This window comes from Bubalus kerabau, chromosome 3, assembly GCF_029407905.1.
Source record: "Bubalus kerabau isolate K-KA32 ecotype Philippines breed swamp buffalo chromosome 3, PCC_UOA_SB_1v2, whole genome shotgun sequence".
NCBI classification, from domain to species: domain Eukaryota; kingdom Metazoa; phylum Chordata; class Mammalia; order Artiodactyla; family Bovidae; genus Bubalus; species Bubalus kerabau.
The window spans coordinates 103,792,537-103,813,292 of NC_073626.1; the positions used below are offsets into that span (position 1 = coordinate 103,792,537).

General features: G+C 39.3%; 1 long non-coding RNA gene across 1 annotated transcript in view; it reads right to left on the reverse strand.

Annotated features, from left to right (window-relative positions):
• Positions 1-10,366: 10,366 nt before the first annotated feature.
• Positions 10,367-20,756, reverse strand: part of LOC129646462 (uncharacterized) — a 157,766-nt gene continuing 147,376 nt past the window's right edge. The window contains exon 4 of the long non-coding RNA XR_008711936.1: positions 10,367-11,507. This is a non-coding gene — a long non-coding RNA (uncharacterized LOC129646462). The remainder of the gene's footprint in view (positions 11,508-20,756) is intronic.

Below are 20,756 nucleotides of genomic sequence, written 5' to 3' on the forward strand. Positions count from 1 at the left end.
CAATGACAAATATGTTTGTGTTTATGAGTTAAATGTTAGCACTTAGTAGTAATACTAAGTACTTCTGTTATCTCAGACCAAGCTTTCAGTAATCTGCCAAACTCTACTCTTTCCATCACATCCATTCTCTGTCTCTACAGGAGAGTGGGCATGCAGAATAATATTTGACCAAAACCCGAACACTGGGAATTTTAAAATTCCTCTAAAAACACAAAGTATCTATGACTACTCAATTCTACTTTTACAACACCTATTATTTGATAGGTCCCTAGTGAGAAATAAGTTTTGGATTATAATTTACTATAGAATTTAAAATCTGAAAGTCAACTGATGGAAAGTTTTAGAAACAAATGAGACAAATGATTTTCATATGTATAAAAATTACCCAGTATTTTTATGTTGTCAAAGAACTACGTCTCAATAATTTAAATGACATAATCTCACATTGTTTTAGTAAAGTATAAATTTTTGATTTTTGAAATCATAACTGTATATTCACAGTAGTCTTGTGTTTGAGAAATGTTATCAGCCAGCATATTTTGTAATTTGGATAATAATATTTTGGAAATGAGCATTGATGCAGCAATAAATGTTTTTAAGCCTACTAATAGCATCCTGTAGGCCCTACTAATTTTCTACTAATTTTGTTTGATTGCAATCAATCATCAAGTGTTTCTATAAAACTTCTTTTTTTCAGTTGCTAAATCTTGTCAAACTCTTTAACTTGTCAAACTCTTGTAACTCCACAGGCTGTGAAAGAAAAGAAAGAGAAGTCACTCAGTCGTGTCCAACTCTTGTGACCCCATGGACTGTAGCTACCAGGCTCCTCTGTCCCTGGGATTTTCCAGGCAAGAATACAGGAGTGAGTGGCCATTTCCTTCTCCAGGAGATCCTCTCAACCTAGGGATTGAACCCAGGTCTCTCGCATTGTAGGCAGACGCTTTACCATCTGAGCCACCAGGGAAGTCATATCTTCTGTCCTCCACTTTCTCCAAGAATTTGCTCAAATTCATCTCCATTGAGTCAGTTCAGTTTAGTTCAGTCACTCAGTTGTGTCCGACTCTTTCTAACTCCATGGACTGCAGCACACCAGGCTTCCTGGTCCATCACCAGCTCCCAGAGCTTTCTCAAACTCATGTCCTTCGAGTTGGTGATGCCATCCAGCCATCTCATCTCTGTTGTCCCCTTCTCCTCCTGCCTTCAATTTTCCCCAGCATCAGGGTCTTTTCTAATGAGTTAGTGCTTCACGTCAGCTGGCCAAAGTATTGGAGCTTCAGCATCAGTCCTTCCAATGAATATTCAACACTGATTTCCTTTAGGATTGACTGGTTTGATCTCCTTGCAGTCCAAGGAACTTTCAAAAGTCTTCTCCAACACCACAGTTCAAAAGCATCAGTTCTTTGGTGCTCAGCTTTCTTTATAGTCCAACTCTCATATCCATACATGACTATAGGAAAAACCATGCTGCTGCTGCTGCTGCTAAGTCACTTCAGTCGTGTCCGACTGTGCACAACCCCATAGATGGCAGCCCACCAGGCTCTGCCGTCCCTGGGATTCTCCAGGCAAGAACACTGGAGTGGGTTGCCATTTCCTTCTCCAATCCATGAAAGTGAAAAGTGAAAGTGAAATTTCTCAGTCATGTCTGACACTTCGCGACCCCATGGACTGCAGCCTACCAGGCTCCTCTGCCCATGGGATTTTCCAGGCAAGGGTACTGGAGTGGGGTGCCATTGCCTTCTCCATAGCTTTGAATGTATGGACTTTGTTGGCAAAATAATGTCTCTGCTTTTTAATACACTGTCTAGGTTGGTCATAGCTTTTTTTCCCAGAAAGAAGCATTTTTTAATTTCATGGCTGCAGTCACCATCTGCAGTGATTTTGAAGCCCAAGAAAATAAAGTCTGTCACTGTTTCTGTTTTTTCCCCATGTATTTGCCATGAAATGATGGGACCAGATGCCATGATCTTTGTTTTTTGAACGTTGAGTTTTAAACAAGCTTTTTCCCTGTTTCACCTTCAAGAGGCTCTTTAGTTCCTCTTCTCTTTCTGCCAAAAGGGTGGTGTCATCTGCATATCTGAGGTTATTAATACCTCTCCCCGCAATCTTGATTCCAGCTTTGTGCTTCATCCAGCCCGGCATTTTGCCTGATGAACTCTCCGCATAAGTTAAATAAGCAGGGTGACAGTATACAGCCTTGATGTACTCCTTTCCCAATTTGGAACCAGTCCACTGTACCACATTCAAATCTAACTGTTGCTTCTTGCTCTGATTACAGATTTCTCAGGAGGCAGGTAAGGTGGTCTGATATTCCCATCTCTTTAAGAATTTTCCACAGTTTGTTGTGATCCAGAGAGTCAAAGTCTTTAGCGTAGTCACTTGAGTCATTTATGCTATCTAACCATCTCATCCTCTGTCATCCCCTTCTCCTCGCGCCTTCAATCTTTCCCAACATCAGGGTCTTTTTCAATGAGTCGGCTCTTCACATAAGGTGGCCAAAGTCTTAGAGCTTCAGCGTCAGTTCTTGCAATGGATATTCAGAGTTGATTTTCTTTAGGATTGACTGGCTTGATATCCTTGGTGTCCAAGGGATTCTCAAGAGTCTTCTCCAGCACCACAATTCAAAAACAATTCCTCTGTGCTCAGCTTTCTCTATGGCCCAATTCTATGACTACTAGAAAAATCATAGCTTTGACTATACAGGCCTTTGTAGGCAAAGTGATGTCTGTGCTTTTCAATATCCTTTCTAGGTTTCTCATTGTCTTCCTTCCAAGGAGCAAGTGTCTTTTAATTTCATGGCTGCAATCACTGTAGTGATTTTGGAGCTCAAGAAAATGAAATCTGTCACTACTTTTATTTGTTTCCTCTATTTGCCATGAAGTGATGAGACAGGATGACATGATCTTAGTTTTTTTAATGTTGCATTTCAAGCCAGCCTTTCATTCTCTTATTTCACCCTCATCAAGAGGCTCTTTAGTTTCTCTTTGATTTCTGTCAGCAAAGTGTTATTATCTGCATATCTGATGTTGTTGATATTTCTCCTGGAAGTCTTGACTCCAGCTTGGAATTCATCCAGCCCAGCATCTTTCATGATGTACTCAGCATAGAAGTTAAATAAGCAGGGTGACAACATATTGCCTTGTCGTACTCCTTTCCCAATTTTGAACCAGTCAGTTCTTCTGTGTCCAGTTCTAACTGTGGTTTCTTGACTCACATACAGGTTTCTTAGGAGACATGTAAGGTGGTCTGGTACTCCCATTTCTTTAAGAATTTTCCACAGTTTGTGTGATCCATACAGTCAAAGGCTTTAGTGTACTCAATTCATAAGTAGATGTTTTTCTGGAATTCCCTAGCTATCATCCATGACCTAACAAATGTTGGCAATTTGATCTCTGGTTCTTCTGCTTATTCTAAACCCAGCTTGTTCATCTGGAAGTTCCTGGTTTATGTACTACTGATGCATAGTTTGAAGGACTTTGAGCATAATTTTGCTAGCATGTGACATGAGCACTATTGTACCATAATTTGAACATTCTTTGGGATTGAAATGAAAACTGACACTTTCCAGTCCTGTGGCCTTGCTGACATACTGAGTGCAGCATTTTAATAGCATCATCTTTTAGGATTTTAAATAGCTCAACTGGAATTCCATCACCTCCACTGGCTTTATTCATTGTAATTCTTCCTAAGGCCCACTTGATTTCATACTCCAGGATGTCTGATTGTAGGTGAGTGACCACACCATTGTGGTTATCCCGGTAATTAAGACCTTTCTTGTACATTCTTCTGTGTCTTCTTGTTACCTCTTCTTAATCTCTTCTGCTTCTGTTAGATCTGTTAGGTAGGTAAAATAGGGAAAAGGAGTCCAAAATGGCGGTGGCTAAAAGACAAGGAAGGGAAAAGCTCCCGAAAATAGAACAAAGGTCCGGGGACCAGAGTGAGGACCTCAGGTAAAACAAACAACACTCCTGGCTGGCCCAATTTACATAGGACAGGCCCAGGGAGAGATAGACATATAAAAAGAGGAGCCAAACCTAGCTCTCTCTCTCTCTCCTGCACGCTGGGGCGTTCTTCTCTTTGCATCATTGGATTGACATGCCCTCACACCTCAAAGATGGATTTTCCTGCCATCTTCTAAATAAAATAGAGCTGTAACACTGAACTGTAACACTGATTTGTCTAAGAGCTATAACATGGTCCGTTCGAGACCTGAGAGCTATAACACGGTCTGTCCAAGGCCCGAGAGCTGTGACATGTTGAGGGGGCTTTAATGTCCGTCACTCCAAATCTTTGTTGTGACGAGACAAAAACTGAAAAACATACACTCGCCTGACAGATCCTTACCATTTCTGTCTTTTATTGTGCCCATCCTTGCATGAAATATTACTTTGATATCTCTAGTTTTCTTGAAGCGATCTCTAGTCTTTCCCATTCTATTTCCACCCCCCTCTCTATTTCTTTGCATCGTTCAGTTAAGAAGGGCTTCTTATCTCTCCTTGCTATTCTCTGGAATTCTGCCTTCAATTGGTAACTACCATATCCTTAAAAGTGTGTGTGATAGCATGAGGGTACTGGTGAACCAGGTGGCGCAGGACTGATCCACATGGAGCTGGATTTGTAATTAGGAGGAAGGTAAGACTGATGCATGTACATTCTTTTATTAAGCAGATATTTTTGTGCACCTGTACTGCTCTGCATGATGGGGATTTCACAGTTTATAAAACAGACTAAACAGATGATGGTGTTTGCATTGTAGGGAGCTGGTAGGATGAAAAACCGAATATCCCCTAAAACATGGGGATAGGGTTTGTGGAGAAAACTAACCTATAAAGGCTACCACGGAGAACAGGACTGAGGATGTTTTCATTTTCAATAGGGTGATTAGGAATTTACATTTGAAAAAGACTTGAAGAATGTGAGGAAACCAACAGCAAGTAAAAGATTCTAGGTTGGGCAGAAAATAGCAAACACAAAAACTCAAGATGTAGAACTTGGAAATTCTGGAAAAACAAGGTGAACATAATAACTAGATTTGAGTGGGTGAAAGGAAGTCTAAGTGGGATATAATTCAGAAGGGGCCAGATCACATGTCTCTTTGGACATTTTAGGACTTTAGGTTTTACTAAGTTAGGGAGTCTCTGGAAGGTGTTGCTAAGAAGAGGGATCTGATGATCTGATATGATATGATCTAACTCCACAGTTTTTATGATTTCATGGCCTGTTGTGTTGAGAAAAACCTTGCCTTTCTCCCAACCCCCTACTGACAGCCTAATATAGGAAACACAGAGACCAATGATGGTATCTTAGAGTCATAGCTGTAGATATAGACATAGCAGATCTGGATCTGTTTTTATGATCAAGTTGATAATATTCATTGCTGGATTTGTTATTGGACAGGAAAGAAAGAGCAGACTCAAAGATAATGCAAGGTTGATAGGTAAACCCGAAGAAATGAGAATTTGAGGTTGACTAAGATAGGAAAAGCTGGTGGACAAGCTTTTGAGAGGCATATTGTGAAGAGTTTAATCTGAGGCATGTTAAGTTTTAGCTGTGGGTTTTCCATCACAGTGAAGATGTAAAGTAAATATCATGCATATATTTCAATAGGCTGGTATTTAGGGGAAAGATCAGGGTTGGAGATAAACAGGCACACCTCCTTTTATTGAACTTTGCTTTATTGCACTTCACAGACATTGGATTTTTGTAGGAATTGAAGGCTTGTGGCAACCCTGCCTATAGCAAATCTATCAGGACCATTTTTTTCTAATAGCATTTGCTTACTTCGTATCTCAGTGTCACATTTTGGTAATTCTTGCAATATTTCAGATTTTTTCATTATTATTATATTTGTTATGCTGACATTATTGTTATAATTGTTTGGGAGCACCATGAACCATGCCCATATAAGACAGAAAATTTAACTGATAAATGTGTGTGTTCTGATTATTCCACTGACCATTGAGTTCCCTCTCCTTCAGATCGGATCAGATCAGTTGCTCCGTCATGTCCGACCCCTTGGGACCCCATGAATTGTAGCACGCCAGGCCTCCCTGTCCATCACCAACTCCCAGAGTTCACCCAGACTCACATCCATCGAGTCAGTGATGCCATCCAGCCATCTCATCCTCTGTCATCCCCTTCTCCTCCTGCCCCCTATCCCTCCCAGCATCAGAGTCTTTTCCAATGAGTCAACTCTTCGCATGAGGTGGCCAAAGGACTGGAGTTTCAACTTTAGCATCATTCCTTCCAAAGAAATCCCAGGGCTGATCTCCTTCAGAATGGACTGGTTGGATCTTGCAGTCCAAGGGACTCTCAAGAGTCTTCTCCAACACCACAGTTCAAAAGCATCAATTCTTTGGCACTCAGCTTTCTTCACAGTCCAACTCTCACATCCATACATGACCACAGGAAAAACCATAGCCTTGACTAGATGGACGTTTGTTGGCAAAGTAATGTCTCTGCTTTTGAATATGCTATCTAGGTTGGTCATAACTTTCCTTCCAAGGAGTAAGCGTCTTTTAATTTCATGGCTGCAGTCACCATCTGCAGTGATTTTGGAGCCCAGAAAAATAAAGTCTGACACTGTTTCCACTGTTTCCCCATCTATTTCCCATGAAGTGATGGGACCGGATGCCATGATCTTCCTTTTCTGAACGTTGAGCTTTAAGCCAACTTTTTCACTCTCCTCTTTCACTTTCATCAAGAGGCTTTTGAGTTCCTCTTCACTTTCTGCCATAAGGGTGGTGTCATCTGCATATCTGAGGTTATTGATATTTCTCCTGGAAATCTTGATTCCAGCTTGTGTTTCTTCCAGTCCAGCGTTTCTCATGATGTACTCTGCATAGAAGTTAAATAAACAGGGTGACAATATACAGCCTTGACGAATTCCTTTTCCTATTTGGAACCAGTCTGTTGTTCCATGTCCAGTTCTAACTGTTGCTGCCTGACCTGCATACAAATTTCTCAAGAGGCAGATCAGGTGGTCTGGTATTCCCATCTCTTTCAGAATTTTCCACAGTTTATTGTGATCTACACAGTCAAAGGCTTTGGCATAGTCAATAAAGCAGAAATAGATGTTTTTCTGGAACTCTCTTGCTTTTTCCATGATCCAGTGGATGTTGGCAATTTGATCTCTGGTTCGTCTGCCTTTTCTAAAACCAGCTTGAACATCAGGAAGTTCACGGTTCACATATTGCTAAAGCCTGGCTTGGAGAATTTTGAGCATTACTTTACTAGCATGTGAGATGAGTGCAATTGTGCAGTAGTTTGAGCATTCTTTGGCATTGCCTTTCTTTGGGATTGGAATGAAAACTGACCTTTTCCAGTCCAGTGGGCACTGCTGAGTTTTCCAAATTTGCTGGCATATTGAATGCAGCACTTTCACAGCATCATCTTTCAGGATTTGGAATAGCTCAACTGGAATTCTATCACCTCCACTAGCTTTGTTCATAGTGATGCTTTCAAAGGCCCACTTGACTTCATATTCCAGGATGTCTGGCTCTAGGTCAGTGATCACACCATCGTGATTATCTGGGTCATGAAGATCTTTTTTGTACTGTTCTTCTGTGTATTCTTGCCATCTCTTTTTAATATCTTCTGCTTCTGTGAGGTCCATACCATTTCTGTCCTATATTGAGCTCATCTTTGCATGAAATGTTCCTTTGGTATCTCTGATTTTCTTGAAGAGATCCCTAGTCTTTCCCATTCTGTTGTTTTCCTCTATTTCTTTGCATTGATCGCTGAAGAAGGCTTTCTTATCTCTTCTTGCTATTCGTTGGAACTCTGCATTCAGATGTTTATATCTTTCCTTTTCTCCTTTGCTTTTCGCTTCTCTTCTTTTCACAGCTATTTGTAAGGCCTCCCCAGACAGCCATTTTGCTTTTTTGCATTTCTTTTCTATGAGAATGGTCTTGATCCCTGTCTCTTGTACAATGTCACGAACCTCATTCCATAGTTCTTCAGGCACTCTATCTATCAGATCTAGGCCCTTAAATCTATTTCTCACTTCCACTGTATAATCGTAAGAGATTTGATTTAGGTCATACCTGAATGGTCTAGTGGTTTTCCCTACTTTCTTCAATTTCAGTCTGAATTTGGCAATAAGGAGTTCATGATCTGAGCCACAGTCAGCTCCTGGTCTTGTTTTTGCTGACTGTATAGTGCTTCCAGCCTCCCTATTTCTGAGATACAAGAATATTGAAATTAGGCTCATTACAATAATCCTATAATGGTCTCTAAGTGTTCAAGTACAAAGAATGGTTATATATCTCTCATTTTAAATCAAAAGCTAGAAATGATTAAGCTTAATCAGGAAGGCATGTCAAAAGCTGCAACAGGCCAAAAGCTAGGCCTCTTGTGCCAAACAGTCAAATTGTGCATGTAAAGGAAAATTTCCTGAAGGAAATCAAAAGTGCTACTCCAGTGAGCACACAAATCAAGATAAATAGCTTTATTATTGCTATGCAGAAAGTTTTAGTGGTCTAGATAGAATATCAAACCAGCCACAACCATCCCTTAAGTCACAGCATAACCCAAAGCAAGGCCTTAGTTCTCTTCAATTCTACAAAGGTTGAGAGAGTTGAGGAAACTATGTAAGAAATGGTTGACACTAGCAGAGGTTGGTTCCTGAAGTTTAAGGAAATAAACTGTCTCTATAACATGAAATTGCAAGGTGAAACAGCAAGTGCTGATGAAGAAACCACAGCAAGGTATCCAGAAGTTCTAGTTAAGGCCATTAACAAAGGTGACTATAGTAAACAACAGGTTTTCATGCAGACAAAATATCCCTCTATTGGAAGATGCTATCTAGGATTTTCATAGCCAGAAAGGAGATGTCAATGCAGAGCTTCAAAACTTCAAAGGAAAGATTGACTTTCTTATTAGTGGCTAATGCACTGGTGACTAGGTTGAAGCATGGTTTGTGGGATATTTGAAAATTCTAGGGTCCTTAAGAATTATGCTAAATCTACTCTGCCTGTAGTCTATAAGTGGAACAGCAAAGTTTGAATGACACTATCTGTTGATAGCATAGTTTGCTTAATATTTTAAGCCCATTATTGAGACCTACTGCTCAGAAAAAAATAATTGCTTTCAAAGTATGACTCCTTTTTGACAATAAACCTGGACACTCAGGAGGTCTGCTGAAGATGTTTAATGAAATTAATGTTGTTTTCATGCCTGCTAACAAAACACCCATTTTGTAACCCATGGGTCAATGAGTAATTTTGACTTTCAAGTCTTATTATTTAACAAATACATTTTGTATTTATGCTGTCATAACTAGTGATTCCTCTGGTAGATCTGGGCAAAGTAAACTGAAAAAATTTGGGGAATCATCAGTCTAGCTGCCATAAAGAACATTTGTTATTCATGGTAAGAGGTGACAATATCAATATTAATAGGAGTTTGAAAGCAGTTAATTCCAGTCCTCATGCACGACTTTGAAGGGTTCAAGACTTCAGCAGAGGAATTAACTGCAGATGTGTTAGAAATGGCAAGAAGCTAGAATTAGAAATGGAGCCTGAAAAAGTGACTGAATTGCTACAGTATAATGTTAAAACTTGAATAGATTAGGGATTGCTTTTTATGAAAAGTGAAGAAATTGGTTTCTTGAGATGGAAGCTTTTCCTGGTGAAGATGCTGTGAAGACTGTTGAAATGACAGCAAATAGTTTAGACAATTACATAAACAGTTGCTTAAGCAGAGAGAAGGTTTGATAGGATTGACTCCAAATTTGAAGGAAGTTCTTCTGTGTATAAAATGCTATCAAACAGCATTACATGCTACGCAGAAATTGTTCATGAAATGAAGATTTGGCAAACTTCATTGTTGCTTTAAGAAATTGCCACAATCACCCCAACCTTCAGCTACTACTACCCTAATCAATCAGTAGGCAAGATCAATATTGAGGCAAGATCCTTTACCAGCAAAAAAGATTGTGACTTGGGGAAGACTCAAATAATTGTTAGCATTTTTTAGCAGTAAATTATATTTTAATTAAGGTATGTACATTTTTAGGCATAATGCTTATGCCCACTAAATAAACTACAGTATAGTATCAGATCAGATCAGATCAGTCGCTCAGTCATGTCCGACTCTTTGCAACCCCATGAATCGCAGCATGCCAGGCCTCCCTGTCCATCACCAACTCCCGGAGTTCACTCAGACTCATGTCCAACGAGTCGGTGATGCCATCCAGCCATCTCATCCTCTGTCATCCCCTTCTCCTCTTGCCCCCAATCCCTCCCAGCATCAGAGTCTTTTCCAATGAGTCAACTCTTCGCATGAGGTGGCCAAAGTACTGGAGTTTCAGCTTTAGCATCATTCCTTCCAAAGAAATCCCAGGGCTGATCTCCTTCAGAATGGACTGGTTGGATCTCCTTGCAGTCCAAGGGACTCTCAAGAGTCTTCTAAGCATAATTTTTATAATTACTGTAAAACCAAAAAATCTGTGTGCTTTCCTTTATTGCAACATTTGCTTTATTTCCATTATCTGAATCAAACCCCACAATATCTTTGAGCTATGTCTATAAATCAAGCTGTGTCATTTCAGTGATATTTAAAGCCATAAGGCTGAATGGGGCCACCAAGAGAGTGAGTATGAGTAGAGATGAAAGAGTCCATGGATTTGCCCTTCAGGAATTCTAAAGATACAAGTAAAGGGAGAAGAGGTAGAACAAAAAAGCAGACTGAGAAGGAGTAGGAAAATTAATAAAAAGAAAATAATTTTGTTCTATAAGCAACTAGGAGGTAGAAGTGATGATAGGAGGTTGTGAAAATTATGTGCCAAGTGCTTTTTCTTTATCAGAAAACAGGAAACAAGGTTAGGAAATAAAGGAAAAGAAAGGTGTTTCAGGTTTGAGGAGAGAGGAAAATATAAGATACATTCTTTTAAGAAAGTAAGAAAGTAAGCAGATAGGTGACATTCTTTTAAAAAGTGAGTGGATAAGGCAATGCAGTGTTACTGCTGGAAAGCCTTAAAAGCTGCTTCAGTTTTGTGAGCAAGATTTAAATCAAAGCCAGTCAGCATGATTGTGCTTTTTTCTCTAGTGGTGTTAATCTGCATGCATGCAGGCAAGATATTCTGGTTATTGATTAGTACTGAACAAACCACTTCAATACTTAATGGCTTAAAATTGCAACAATGATTATTTTGCTCACAGATGTGAATTTTAAGCAGAGCTCAGAAAGTATGGCTCATCTCTGCTTCGTTCAGCATCAGCTTTGGTAGTTCACGTGGTGTGGAGGACCCATTGCCAAAGTGGCTTACTCAAGACTGGTAAGTGGGTGACTCCTGCCAGGATCTCAGTGGGCCAATATTGCTGGATCAGTAGTTCCTCTCCCCATAAGCTTTTCTACAGGATCACTTGGGCTTTCTCACAGCTTGGTAGCTGGTTTCCAAGAGCAAGTATTCCAAGAAATCTTGGGGAAAGATGCAAGGTGTCCTTGGCCTGATCTCAGAAGAACAGAAGAATGACACTTCTGTTGGGCAAGCAAACCACTCAGCTTCTCTGAAAGAAAGGGAAGAACATGGGGATCTCTTTACCACACACAGACTTAGCAGATGTTTGGGTTTAATCAGGTTTGAGGTTTTCCCAGATGAGTACTATGAGGAAGATTAAGACAAGAGTATATTCTCAGATTCTCAGGATAAATTATAATGGTAAATGGTGGAATTTAATAGAGGGAGGTAGGAAATAAACACAGAAGCAAGGTGATTGCCCATGAAAAATTGGTGGGATTCATGGCATTTAGTTCCCAGTGAGGTGGAACAACTGTTGGAAAAGGATATTTATGGGATATAGCTAAGACATAGGATGTGATGGTTTTAGGGCTGGGTGCTTAAAATTGATATTGCAGATGGGTTCTAATGGTAATAACAGGTCTATATTATGATGATGGGTATCAATGGTTGATAAAAGAGGGAAATTTTTGTAAAGATAATAACATAAAATAGAATGAGATTTGTGCTCTGAACTTTCAGGAGACTGAAATGAGAATTGTAAAGGGAAGAGAATATCTCTTGTGGGAGGAAGACATATCTGTGTCCTTAGTGTTGAACATCTATAAAGTAATGAAGTAGTGATGAAGAGAAATCATGTTTGAACATAACTATTGACTGAATATGAGGCTAAATTCAAAACAAATTCAAAACAAAGAGTAAAAAAAAAAAAAAAGTACTTAATGTTCAAAATTTTAATTGACCAGGGAAATAGCAATGTAATTTGATAGCTATAAGGAACTTGGTAAGGAAAATTTTCTGGAATATGTGTAGTTTGAAAAGTTGTGTTTTTGTGGCAAAAAAACCACTTCAAATTTGCAGTGTATTTATCAAAATTAACTGTGCACTGAGTTTTGATTTGCTTATTTACCCCATGTTATTTGGAAAATAATTAAGGCAGCTAATAAAAATCTGCTATATGAAAGATATTATTTAGCTGATGTAGAGTAAATAAAAGTAAACTACATGTATATTCTGATCAAGGAATTCCTAAGTGAAGACATTTAGAAGGCACTTGGAGGTGTTCCCATTTCATGTAAAAAAAAAAAAAAAAAAAAGAAGTTATCCTACTATCTTGGAGAAGGAAATGGAAACCCACACCAGTAATTTGGAGAATTCTATGGACAGAAGAGCCTGATGGGCTACAGTCCATAGAGGTCTCAAAGAGTCAGACTCAACTGAGGGACTAACACTTCACTGGGCTTCCCTGTTAGCTCCGCTAGTAAAGATCTGCCTGCAAATCAGGAGACCCCGGTTCAATCTCTGGGTCAGGACGATCCCCTGGAGAAGGGATAGGTTACCCACTCCGGTATTCTTGGGCTTCCCTGGTGGCTCAGACAGTAGAGAATCTGCCTGCAATGTGGGAAACCTGGGTTCGATCCCTGGGTTGGAAAAATCCTCTGGAGGAGGGTGTGGCAACCTACTCCAATATTCTTGCCTGGAGAATCCCCATGGACAGAGGAGCCTGGTGGGCTACAGTTCATGGGGTCACAAAGAGTCGGACATGACTGTGTGACTAAGCACAGCATGCTATATATTATCAGATATAATATTATCAGATATTCAATACATATATTGTATTATATGTATATTATCAGATATTATTGGACATTCAACATGGTTTTGTTAGTGTATGCCAGGGATTATGCCATGCACTGAATATAAAAAAACCAATACAATATTGTAAAGTAATTAACCTCCAATTAAAATAAATAAATTTATATTAAAAAAAAAAAGCAGCACAAAGACAGATACAGTTTCTGCCCTCATGAAGCTTACAGTTTAATTAGGGAGGGGTATTTCATTATTTTTGAGATGCAATTATACACACACACACACACAATACATATATAGGAGAGACAGAGAGTGTTGCCACTGCTTGCTTTATGGAATATGACCTTGTAGAAGAGGAAGAAAAGAGCTGTGAGAGAAATCAGAAATAAAGAGCACTTGGACAATCTGGTGGCAGGAAAGTCACAGTGGGCTGGAGGGATTGAAGGGGAGCAAGCAAGGCTGAGAGCAGGAAGCAGTTGTGATCCTGTTTCCAGAAGCCAAAGCAACTGGAAGGAGATAGACCTGAAAGGTCTTACAGTGCTTATCTTTAGATCAATGGGCAGTTACTGAATTGTCTTAATTATGGGTTGCTGCTGCTGCTGCTAAGTCGCTTCAGTCGTGTCTGACTCTGTGCGCCCCATAGACGGCAGCCCACCAGGCTCCCCCATCCCTGGGATTCTCCAGGCAAGAACACTGGAGTGGGTTGCCATTTCCTTGTCCAATGCATGAAAGTGAAAAGTGAAAGTGAAGTCGCTCAGTCCTGTCTGACTGTTAGCAACCCCATGGACTGCAGCCTACCAGGCTCCTCTGTCCATGGGATTTTCCAGGCAAGATACTGGAGTGGGGTGCCATATAGTAATATTTGTTTTCAGTTAATATGTGAATTGAAAGGAATGAACAGAGAAAGAGTGAGATGGAAACATGGTCATAGCAATGGAAACAGAGTAGATGAGAAATGCTTACCAAAAATTAAAAAAAGTACTTCTGTAAGGATTGGTTATATCCCACTTAATTAGGTCTTAGTTATAGATGGATGCTTACCAAAAGTGTCTAAAATTGGAATTTTTCATTATCTAAAATTTTGTCACTCTACGTTCTATAATAGGTCAGCAAGATGTATAGGGCAATAAAAGTAGTAATTCTAAAAAAGATATATGAAAAAGAATGCCCATATAGATAAACTAAATTTGGTGTAAACCTAGCATGGAATGTTTTTGGAGTTTCCAAGCATGTTTCTATATAATAGGACAAAGGTATTAGGAACAAAGCAGATTTGTTGCGCATACAACTTAGTGATAATGCTCTGAGAATATGTTGCCTTGGGTATGAATAAAAACATTTAACAGTTTTTGAGTGCTTACTACACTGCAAGGTAAGAATTTAGAAGTTTTCAAGGATTTTGTTACTTAATTTTCACAGCAACCCAAGGCAGCAGAACTATGTTCTCTTTCCTACAAATAATAAACCAAGGTCCAAAAATGTTCTTTTGTTTCCTCAAAGTGGCACAATTAATTGTAGTAAATCCTGAATTCAGGAATTAGACGCAGGTAGTTTGACTTTCCTGTGTACATTGACATATTGGTTATAAGATGAGACATATGACTGTAGCAAAAGAAACTCATTCACACAGTGTTGTCTAATCCATAGCTACTTGCTTCCAGCCCTAGAAGTAGGAATGGAATTGTAACTTTTGGGGTGACAAAATACAGGTGCTCATGAGTTTCACCGCATAATTCTTCATCTTGATTCTTGGAGATTTTAGTTATTTACATTGAGTTGTTTTGCTGTAAGGCTATGGATTGTGGTACCATGTAACAATGTGAGATTTTAAGTAGCATGTAAGTGGCATGTACTACCATCTTAATGTAACTATATACATTCTATTTTATAATGTAATTGACTGAAGGTTGTGGTGTTTTGGCTCATTTTTTAGCCAGCATAAATATACACTACTTACTTTTCCAGACTCTAGAGCAACATCAAATTAAAGTGTATTTCATTTTGTTTAGTTTCTCTGAAACTCCCTTGTTGCTGTTAATAATCATTATTACCCTCTTAGCTCTATGATCAGCTAGTAAATTTCACCAGTTGATCAAATTGGGCAAGTGAAATAAATAGTAATCTTAGTTACGTAAGCCCCACCATAAAGCACTATTCTTTCAACTCCTTAAGTCTGTACTGTGTGAGAAATTATGTCCTCTATGTACCATTGCTGTATAATACATCCTTGAAAAACAAAACTCTGCAGCCTGTGCTTATATGCTAGCATAGGCTTTCAATGTATTTTCAATATTATAACATTTAAAACACCAGTGCAAAGAAAAATTGCATAAAATATAGTTTTCCATTGTAAGAGCATATTCTAAGAAACGTTTAATATTAAGTGTAAAATACAGCAAAATCTAAGAGTAGGTAACAGGAAGGAAACTGACACATTTAATATTAGGCTGGTGCTGAGGTAGATCCCTCTTGTAGTAGTATAGAGAACTGAAATACATTTGTACATCGAGATGATAATGCAAGATTACGTTGCTGGTTACTATAGCCACAATGTACAAAGACATGAGAATTTAGAATAAATGGTCCGCCTTTATATAGAGAATCTGCCTGCAATACAGGAGACTTGGGTTTGATCCCTGACTTGGGAAGATCCCCTGGAGAAGGGAACAGTTACCCACGTTGGTACTCTGGCCTGGAGAATTCCATGGACTGTATAATCCATGGGGTTGCAGAGTTGGACACAACTGAGTGACTCTCATTTACTTAATATTTTAAAATATTGTATTGTAAAATATTGGTTTACCTCCTGCTCCCTCTGTAAGCCTTTGTTGGGTATAATCTTCAAGTATTTCTTTCCCAAAGTTACACACATTGTGGGGAACCTTCCACTTTCTCCCAACCATTTCTACTTAGCATCAACATCTGGTTTGTTTTAAAGGTACTGTCCATGGCTATTCAAGTGTAAAAATAACTATTTCTTTTTTTGTTCCTAAAATTGAAGGATAATTGTTTGACAAGGTTGTATTGGTTTCTGCCATACATCAACATGAATCAGCCATAGGTACATATATGTCCCCATCCTCTTGAACCTTCCTCCTGCTGTCCACTCCATCCCACCCATCTAGGTTGTCATGGAGCACCAGGTTGAGCTCTCTTTGTAAAAGTAACTATTTTGTAGGTAACATAAGATAAAATCTTTTATACATTCAGGATGTTTTTCCAGCACCAGCTAAATGTCCACTGAGTGTCTCATGACTGTCCCATGTCATGTTCACAATATATCTGTGAACAAAACAGACACAATCCATGTTCTTATGGAGTTTACACTCTAGTGGGACTACACATTTTTTAAAAAAAAAGGCAGAATAAGATACAGTATATCAGTGTAAATACTATAAAGTGCTGTAAAGAAAAATAAAATTAAGGGGACAGAAAATTAGAGGCTTTCTCCTTAGAAGAAAAGCTATGACCAACCTGCTGCTGCTAAGTCACTTCAGTCGTGTCCGACTTTGTGTGACCCCATAGACGGCAGCCCACCAGGCTCCCCCATCCCTGGGATTCTCCAGGCAAGAACACTGGAGTGGGTTGCCATTTCCTTCTCCAATGCATGAAAGTGAAAAGTGAAAGTGAAGTCATTCAGTCGTGTCCGACTCTTTGCGATCCCATGGACTGCAGCCTACCAGGCTCCTCTAACTGTGGGATTTTCCAGGCAAGAGTATGACCAACCTAGACAATTAAAAAGCAGATACATTACTTTATTAACAAAGGTCCATCTAGTCAAAGGTATGGTTTTTCCAGTAGTCATGTATGAATGTGAGAGTTGGACTATAAACAAAGCTGAGCCTTGAAGAATTGATGCTTCTGAACTGTGGTGTTGTAGAAGGCACTTGAATCCCTTGGACTGCAAGGAGATCCAACCACTCAATCATAAAGGAAATCAGTCCTGAATATTCATTGGAAGGACTGATGCTAAAGCTGAAACTCCAATACTTTGGCCACCTGATGTGAAGAACCGACTCACTGGAAAAGACTCTGATGCTGGGAAATTATGTTTCTGGTACATTCTCGAAATTCTATTTCTGCAAGCAGAGAGAGGCTAAGGAAAGACTATGTACTCTAGCCAGAAAACCTCAGTTCAAATCTTGTTTCAGACACTCACTCGCTGAGTGTGTCCTGCGTAAGCCACTTACCAGTCTGTGGTCACTTACCAGTCTGTGGCCTTTTCCCCTGATATGTGAAATACTCAAACCCATTCACCTCAGGAATTTGTGCACAGGACTAAATGAGATGAAGCACTCAAAGTGCATTGCAATCTCCTTAGCAAACTGTAGTCCATTTTTATAATTCCTCCTATTTTATAATCCTGACTCAGATGTCCAGGTATTTAATGATAGATTACCATCCATGAGAGTGGTCAGATAACTTCTTGTTACTCAAATTAGTTTGCATTTCTAAACTGGAATTCTAGTTATAATATCTGCCTCACAAGCTTTCTCCAAAGCACTGTACAGATTCGAAAAAGAAGAAACTGTATTTGAAAATCCTTCTTGTCTGAAATGGTCTGCTAACATCTTTACATCAGGATAAGCATCAGTTCAGTTCAGTTCAGTTGCTCAGTCATGTCCGACTCTTTGCGACCCCATGAATTGCAGCATGCCACGCCTCCCTGTCCATCACCAACTCCCAAAGTTCACCCAAACTCATGTGCATCAAGTCAGTGATGCCATCCAGCCATCTCATCTTCTGTCGTCCCCTTCTCCTCCTGTCCCCAATCCCTCCCAGCATCAGAGTCTTTTCCAATGAGTCAACTCTTCTCATGAGGTGGCCAAATTATTGGATTTCAGCCTCAGCATCTGTCCTTCCAATGAACATCCAGGACTAGTCTCTTTTAGAATGGACTGGTTGGATCTCTTTGCAGTTCAAGGGACTCTCAAGAGTCTTCTCCAGCACCACAGTTCAAAAGCATCAATGCTTTGGCGCTCAGCTTTCTTCATAGTCTAACTTTCACATCCATACAGGACCACTGGAAAAACCATAGCCTTGATTAGATGGACCTTTGTTGGCAAAGTAATGTCTCTGCTTTTGAATATGCTATCTAGGTTGGTCATAACTTTCCTTCCAAGGAGTAAGCATCTTTTAATTTCATGGCTGCAATCACCATCTGCAGTGATTTTGGAGCCCTCAAAAATAAAGTCTGACACTGTTTCCACTGTTTTCCCATCTATTTCCCTTGAAGTGATGGAACCAGATGCTATGATCTAAGTTTTCTGAATGTTGAGCTTTAAGCCAACTTCTTCACTCTCCTCTTTCACTTTCATTGAGACTTTTTAGTTCCTCTTCACTTTCTACCATATGAGTGGTGTCATCTTCATATCTGAGGTTATTGATATTTCTCCTGGCAATCTTGATTCCAGCTTGTGCTTCTTCCAGCCCAGTGTTTCTCATGATGTACTCTGCATATAAGTTAAATAAGCAGGGTGACAATATACAGCCTTGACGAATTCCTTTTCCTATTTGGAACCAGTTTGTTGTTCCATGTCCAGTTCTAACTGCTGCTTCCTGACCTGCATACAAATTTCTTAAGAGGCAGGTCAGGTGGTCTGATATTCCCATCTCTTTCAGAATTTTCCACAGTTTATTGTGATCCACGCTGTCAAAGGCTTTGGCACAGTCAATAAAGCAGAAATAGATGTTTTTCTAGAACTCTCTTGCTTTTTCAATGATCCAGAGAATGTTGGCAATTTGATCTCTGGTTCCTCTGCCTTTTCTAAAACCAGCTTGAACATCTGGAAATTCACGGTTCACGTATTGCTAAAGCCTGGCTTGGAGAATTTTGAGCATTACTTTACTAGCGTGTGAGATGAGTGCAATTGTGTAGTAGTTTGAGCATGCTTTGGCATTGCCTTTCTTTGGGATTGGAATGAAAACTGACCTTTTCCAGTCCTGCAGCCACTGCTGCATTTTCCAAATTTGCTGGCATATTGAGTGCAGCACTTTCACAGCATCATCTTTCAGGATTTGAAATAGCTCAACTGGAATTCCATCACTTCCAATAGCTTTGTTCGTAGTGATGCTTTCTAAGGCCCACTTGACTTCACATTCCAGAATGTCTGGCTCTAGGTGAGTGATCATACCATCGTGATTATCTGGGTCATAAAGATCTTTTTTGTACAGTTCTTCTGTGTATTCTTGACACCTCTTCTTAATATCTTCTGCTTCTGTTAAGTCCATACCATTTCTGTCCTTTATCAAGCCCATCTTTGCATGAAATGTTCCCTTGGTATTTCTAATTTTCTTGAAGGGGTCTCTAGTCTTTCCCATTCTATTATTTTCCTGTATTTCTTTGTATTGATAGAATCATCCAAAAAATTAAATTCTATAAGGGCTAAATTCATGTTTTTAAATGTCTTTACTTTTTCAAATATACCATTAGATTAAAATTTTTCTAACATACTTTAAATAGTACAAAAGTGCAATGAGCAGCTCTGCTCTGGAGAACACTAGTTTTTAGGCAACTGCTGCTGCTGCTAAGTCATTTCAGTTGTGTCCGACTCTGTGAGACCCCATAGATGGCAGCCCACCAGGCTCCTCCATCCCTGGGATTCTCCAGGCAAGAACACTGGAGTGGGTTGCCATTTCCTTCTCCAATGCATGAAAGTGAAAAGTGAAAGTGAAGTCGCTCAGTCATGTCCAACTCTTAGTGACCCCATGGACTGCAGCCTACCAGGCTCCTCCGTCCATGGGATTTTCCAGGCAAGAGTACTAGCCTCTACTTTATAAGTTCTCAAGAGTCATGTGTGGATTCTAGTCATTGCAGTAGATTAACAGGACCTTGTTCATGTTTACATATATATATATATATGTGTGTGTGTGTGTGTGTGTGTGTGTGTGTGTGTGTGTATTTATTTATATAATGGTTAACACATGAATCTCATTTCTTATAACCACTGGTGAAATCAGGAGAGACTGAAAGGAATCGGTAACACTCACTGTCATGTACTAGACCAATGTATCTGACCAAATTATCATAGTTAGATCAGTTCTTAAAACCACTTATATGGATTCAGTTCAGACTGATAACTGGCTTAAAGCAGTTAATAGTACATCAAGAACATGGGTCAATAGCTAACTTTTGTTAATTATTTATATATATATATATATATATATATAGTATAAAGTTTCTATATTTTGCTTTATGAAAATTTGCTCCATTGACTTGACACTATGTTCCCGATCCAAGGACCACACATGGGCCTTGTGCTCAATGTGGAGAATGTTTATATTTACTCAATTCCGTATTTAGCAGTTTTTAAAGCAGTGCATTTTTAACCAGTTAGGCTAAGTTGGCCCATCTATCTCCCAAATCCTCTTTAATTAACAGATTAAATGTCTTGGAAATCATCATAAATCTTGAGAATCATCAGAATCTTCTCTGTCAACTGACAAGCAAAGTTTGCACAGTGAAATCATTTCAACTAATGTAATAATTTCCTTAGTTTTGCTAAAAAATGTTACAAATTATGCAAGTAGACATTGGTGAAAAATTTAACCACTTCAACCATGCTTCCAAGCATTTGAACAGGCTTTGACTATGTGGATCACAATAAACTGTGGAAAATTCTTAAAGAGATGGGAATACCAGACCACCTGACCTGCCTCTTGAGAAACCTGTATGCAGGTCAGGAAGCAACAGTTAGAACTGGAC